The following is a 6,687-nucleotide window of genomic DNA, read 5'->3' as shown; positions in this document are numbered from 1 at the left end:
TCCTGTAAACTCTGGCCTGTCATTGGCCAAAGGGAATTTGATGCCACCTCGTCCTGGGGTTACCATTGGCTGGGCTCAATCTGCTGTTGCCTCTGCCGACAGATCTTGGCTCCCCTCCCCTCTTTTTCTGTTTTTACTCCTTCGCTTCTCTTTTACCGGCTGCTAGACTTCTGCTTGGCATCCCGCGGAGTCGTCCGCGAGACTTCTCTCTGGAAATGGGAGAGGACTTGGTCCGTCAGTGGCAGTTGGTTACAAATCCAGTCATGGTCCCCCGCTCACGGATAACGGTTGGGTATTGGGTAATTTGCACAGGGAATACTGAGGAAATCACAGTGGCACCCACTGTTCACATTGCCATCCTATTCTCCCAGACGCGTGGGAGGTGAAAATTGGTTTCCATCGAGGAGATGAGCAGAGAGTGTGGGTGCAGCCCCCTTCCATCCCGCAGAAGCCGAGGAACGGGGCGAGGGGGGGGGGCTAAAGTCATGGACAAACAATGGATCTGCCCCGCCCCCCTCCCATCTAGGATGCTAACCCAAGACAGCGCACAGCTTTAGCCACACAGGCAAAGGCACTTTTGCACTGGAGCCATCAGTCACTGGGCACGCTTTACAGGGAATAGCCAGACACCAGGGGGTAATCCCTTCCCTTCCCTATGCCCTTGCCTCCAGAAGGTGTGCAGGAAAGTTCGGAGATACTTCCAATTGTCAAATTGTAATTGTGGAGTCTTCTACATGGAAAAAGGCAGGTAGCACAACACAGCAGGAAGCCAAAGAATTAGTATGTGGGATAGGAATAGCAATCAAATATTGAATAAACCTTGCAAATCAATTCACAAGAGTCTTTTTGTTTAACCTTCACTGCTACTCTTTGAGGTTTTACTGTATGCTTCCATTTTAAATAAGAGAAAAGTGGGATATGTAGAGATCAAATAACTTGACCATAGTGGCAGCAGCCCCTAAGTTGTGGAGTCAGGAGTTGAGCCAGAAATGTGATACTGGTTAAGTTCTGTGGTTTATCCTTTTTATCCCAGCTACTCTGGAGGTTGAGGCAGGAGAAATCAAAGTTTGAGGCCGGTCTGGGAAAGTTTGCAAGACCCTGTCTCAAAAAAAAAAAAAAAAAAAACCTAAATAAATTTAAAGGTAGGATGTGTGGTTCAGTAGTAAACCCTTACCTCCCATTTGTGAGGCCCTGTATTTAATCTCCAGTACCAGAAGTAGCAGTAGTATCAGTTATTGTAGTAGTAGTGAAGAGGAGGAGGAGGAGGAAGGGGAGGAGGAGGAGGAGGAAGGGGGGGAGGAGGAGGAGGAGGAAGGGGAGGAGGAGGAGGAGGGAAGGAGGAGGAGGAGGAAGGGGGGAGGAGGAGGAGGAAAATAACATTTTGGCACTCAAGCTCTTAACTTCTGCTCAGGACTCTATTACTCTGGAACCCTGCAGTGCTCTGACCTCACAGACTTTTCCATCAGGACATAATCTCTGGGTTTGTGGGAGTCCTACCAGGGGAGCTTGGAGATAGGCAGGCTCTGCATTCACCCAGGCTGCTTCCATTTCCAGGTCTCCCTATTGCTGTCCCATCCTCTTCTGGGAAGAGGGGGTGCTAAGGAGCTCTGTGCAGGGTTCCAGAGTAATGACTGGCTTCTCAGGAGGAGAATCACCCGGGATTGTCTGGAAGCAGGACAGAACTCTGCCCTCTGGTCTCAGGGACAGGCCAACTCCCCAACCAGTGACCAAGCACCTCCATTTCATTCCTGGCTCCCTGTCCAGTGGGAAGGTGCTGTATGAGCCTAGGTGATCTCAGAGGTGGAAGCTCATGTGGTGATGGCTCAGAGGCAGGGTGTAGAATCCAAGTCCACCAGTGCTGCTCCTCTTCAGGTTCTCTCAGCAATGTGTGCTCCGCTAAATTCCTTTGCCAACTGCAGGTTTACTCTGTCCTGGTCCAATCCTGACTGCTAAATGAATTACTATAGATTGGGTGGCTTTTTCAACAGAAATGTATTTCCCATGATTCTGGTGGCTGAAATTATCGATTGAGGCAATAGCAGATTTGTTCATGTTATAGTGATGTTTACAAGGTGGATGTTTATAGTGATGTTTACAAGCCCCAAAGGTTTTGTTCCATTCTGCTGTGGTTCCACCTGCAGGGAATGAAACAGTGTGAATGCAAGCAGCTCTGGACATGTCTCTCAGACACAATGTCAACAGAGTCCCTGCTGAAGGTGTCTACCTTACCATGAAATGCTATGTGAGTGGACAGCACAAGAATGGATGGCATGAGAAGATAATTTTAAAAAAATTTGTCCTTTAAAGAACAATTCATAAAGACTTGTACATTCTATTATTTTTATCCTACAACAGACCTTCAGGTCCTCAGGGTAGGTATTGTAATAAAAACTTTTCAACTCCTCTCAAAAAGCAACCTGCCTAGAACCATTTCACTAGTAAGTTGCTGAAATAACAGTTCAGTCCAAGAGTTGCATTCAATTTCAAGGCTCCAAAGTTTTGCTGATGTGATTAAGAAGCAGATCCCCCACCAACACACACACACACACACACACACCTTTTATTTATTTTGACAGGAAAAGACAAGTTCCTATAGATTCTAGAGGAAGTGGAGAAGTACCAGACACAAAATTATCAGGCAATATAACTTGATTACTGAATTTACTTCTTGAGTAAGGTTAGATATCAGAATGCTGGACCTGCTGAGATTTCTCAAGCCACGTTGTATAACTTGTGTCCTGGGGCAATGAGGCAGATCCACACACTGGGGGAATACTCAACACTGAGCAGGGAAAAGCAACAGACTGAGTTTCAGCTAAGTGACCAGGAATAAATAGTCCTTGAATTTGCAGATGGGGAGACTTGTCATACAATGAAACTCTTTGAATCCATTTAAAATTTCTCTGGTCACAGGCTTCCTCCAGAATTCAAAATTGTCCAAAGAGAACCAGAAATCATCTCCTGTTTCTTGGGACCACACTATTGGCTTCCTGTTCAGAGATCCAGTTTTGCAAGTCTGGGTTCCTGTTACATTTATTCCAAAGATCATTGGGAAATAGGCTGCAGGTCCCCTTCTCCTTCCACACAGCTGATCTAATAAGATGGTTGAGACTGGAACAGTTCCTTATCCTATTTCCCCAAACTAAACAGTCACCTGGAAGTACATCTGGTTGGATGGTATGTAGAGCCTGGGCACTGGCCCATGTAGGAAGGCTCACTGATGGCCCCTCAACTAAAGTCTAAGCAAGAAGTTCATCTCCTGAGGAAGGAGATTCATGTGCCCAACTCAGGGGTATAATAGCTGCTTTTTCAATCCTGTTTTAGAAGTTGCATACCAGCCATTACCCTTTTTTATGGCTGAGGAGGTGAGTGAGGGAGGGGATGTGTCTATCTCTACTCACTAGGGAACAGTTCAAGGGGAGATATCAAAGAAGCCTACAAAACCATTGGCTGAGCCTGATAGTGAGGCAGCACTTCTCAGTTTCCATCTCAGGTCTTGATGTCCACCCCAATCCATATGGGCCCTTTGAGGTGCTTTTAGTGGAAATCAGCTCCGACCTACAGTGGAGTCTAGAAGCTTCCCTCTTCCCTTAGCTCCTCTTACTACCCTTTCACCATCTCCTCCATTGGGATATAGGACATGCCTCTCTAGGCACCATCTCCTCCTCCAGATTCTCCTCTTCATCATCCTTGTTTATGCACTGTCTGCACATCACCTTCCCCTTCCTCTCTCTCCCCTCTTCAAACCCAAACTCCCAGTTCTCTCACAGCCCCTATCTTGTCCACTGAGACTTGCAGACACATACACACACACACACACACATACACACTCATGCACACACACTTACATGCACACACACAGTAAGAGAGCCCCGACAGGATTGATGGTCATATGGATGCCCTATACTCCCTGCTTCCTCCCCCAAGTAGCCCCAGATTCCCTAGCAAGGCAGAAGGCAGAGCTGGGTGGGAGTTGCTGCTCTTAGACTCCCTTTCCTTGGCCCTCTGCTGGGTAGGACGGGCTATGCCTTTGTTCCCTGCTTCTCCAGTTTATAGTGGTTACTTGAGGTACCAAGACTCCACCTCCTTGAACAGAAATGTTGTGGAAAGTCCAGAGAGGCACTGAGTTGACAAAGCTAGGAGAAACCCCACTCAATGTGGCCCCATCCCACATGGACACCGAGGAACTGCACCATCTCCAGTGTGGCACCATCATAGTCTCAATGCAAGAAGCTAAAGATGGACTGCAGAAGAAGACTTATTTTGTGTAAACTGGATAAGATAAGCTTGAAGGAGGGACAAGGGAGAGAAGGGGGAATCCTAGAGAAGCTGGACCACTAGACCTTTGGTGGGGAACCAAGCACCAGGGCTCTCATTTCCAGCATCTGGATCTTGGGAGCTGAAAGAAAAGCCAGCGCAGTAGCACACTCCTGGGCAGCAATCTGGCCTGGGGTAGGCCCTGGTAACCTAGCGTAGACAGTGCTACTGACTACATCTCTTCCTCCTTATGCTTTATCCCAGGAACTTAGTGGCTATTCAGAGACTGATCTGGCTGAACAGAGCTATCTTTTTTATGCAGGCAATGTGGGGGAACCATCAATCTTCTCACAATAACAATATCGGCTGTGCAGCCCTTGAAGCCTCACAAAGAGCTTTCACACCTAGGATCTCATTGCACCCTGACAGCAATCCTGTAAGGGATAGATGTTATTATTTCCATTCTGAAGATTAGGAAAATGTCATTGTTGTCATTACAAATAGTTCAGCCATTCCAAACAGTTCCTGAGGGGTGGAGTCCACCCTGTCCCAGCTATTGCTCAGCAGGGAAAGTGCTGGAAAATGAAGGATCTTCCTGCTTCTCTCTCTTGCCTGCCTCCATACCATCTCCATGATACTGACTAAAGGGCTCCCAGCCCTTTGTCTTCTTGGAGGGAGGGATGGCTGTGGCCTTTTGTTGAGGGAGGAAACACTGAAGGTCTTTGTGTAGAAACAAGGGCTGTTTGTTCTTAGAGACATATTGTTATCTCAAAGATGCACCTGGGACTGGCCTTGTGTATGAGAGTCTCTGAGGCAGGACAAGGCTGAATCTGGTCACTATGGATGGGAGGAAGCGGAGATCCTTGACTTTTGGTAATTCTTGTCTGCCTATCTTGTCTGCCAGTTAGTGCCAATGGATGCTCTTTACTTATTGCTGGCTGTGAAGAAATGCCTGCCTCTTTCAATGAGTTTCAAACTGTCCACAGTTTGATAGAACCTTGCTGTGGAGAAGAGGCTGTTCCCTGCTCTGAGTTACTCCATGATACATAAAACAATAGTTTTCAGGCTGTGCCTAACCCTGAGTTACTCTATTTATATAAACAATAATTTGCCTCGAGTTACTCCATTTCGAGTCCAAGTGCCAATGCAGAATGACTCTACACCTTGTTTGTACAAATAAATAAATGCCTCTGTTCAGTACAACCATAAGGCACAAATTGATAAATAACTTATTTGTGCCAACTTATCAAACTAAATCAGTAGTGCCTTAACACATGGAAAACCCAAATCATACTAGAAACACCACATAAAGAAGCTTATCAGGGGCTGGGGATGTGGCTCAAGCGGTAGCGCGCTCGCCTGGCATGCGTGCGGCCCGGGTTCAATCCTCAGCACCACGTACAAACAAAGATGTTGTGTCAGCCGAGAACTAAAAAATAAATATTAAAAAATTCTCTCTCTCTCTCTCTCTCTCTCCCCCACTCTCTCTTTAAAAAAAAAAAAAAAAGAAGCTTATCAATCTCTCCAGACAGAATCCCCTCACCTAAGACTCATAAAAGGAGGACCATCTCCCAAGACTGAAAGTGGTGACATACTGATCCTGCAAGTTGGTCACACATCATGAGCCTTGTCCAGTAAAACCAGAGACAAGCCTCCAATTCTCTGTCCCTAGGCTTCTGCTCAGTGTGGTTTCTCCTGCCCATAAGGACTATACATGACTCATTACAAGCTGACATCTCAGTCTGACGCTTCAAGATGACACTGTGAAACTGCCATTCATAGCTGTTCTTTGGATCCTTGCCTTCAATTCTACTACACCTATAGGGACTCTGCATTCTTATCTTCTCTCTGCCTTTGCTCTTAGCATGACATCCTATAACCCTGCAGCCACTTTAATCCTTTCTAAATCTTTCTTCAACCTATACATATCATTGTGTGAAGTGTGATATGTGACTATGATATGTGTTATAGATGTTAGGAATGATGGAATAAAAGAACTTGTGATTGCTCAGTGAATTACAGCCAAGGAAAGTGGTGTAGCTTGTGAATTCATTGTTATTCAATAAGTTCTGTCATTGTGGAAACCCAGAAACATATTTGGTCTATGCTAATGGCATATTTGCTCATGACAATTGCATTACCAAGAGAGGATGAAGTGAGCTTGGAGATCAGGAAGAATTTGACTTTCTTGACTGAGCATTTCTAGAATTTACAAGGAAAGGAGAATTTGTATTGTCTGTGGGTGAGCTCCTATCTGCTATCTGTAATGATGGCAGAAGATAACTAGTTACAAAGAACCATGATTAGTGAAGGCACATGGTAGAATGGAGAGAGCAGGGGTTCTCGAATAAGGCCACTTGGTTCAAATGATGGTGATACCAGTGATTAGCCAGGGGTCTTTAGCAAGATAGGTCAAGATACTTAAATCTC

The sequence above is a fragment of the Marmota marmota genome, unplaced genomic scaffold (genome assembly GCF_001458135.2).
Source record: "Marmota marmota marmota unplaced genomic scaffold, marMar, whole genome shotgun sequence".
In the NCBI taxonomy this organism is placed as follows: domain Eukaryota; kingdom Metazoa; phylum Chordata; class Mammalia; order Rodentia; family Sciuridae; genus Marmota; species Marmota marmota.
This window is presented reverse-complemented; position numbering follows the sequence as displayed.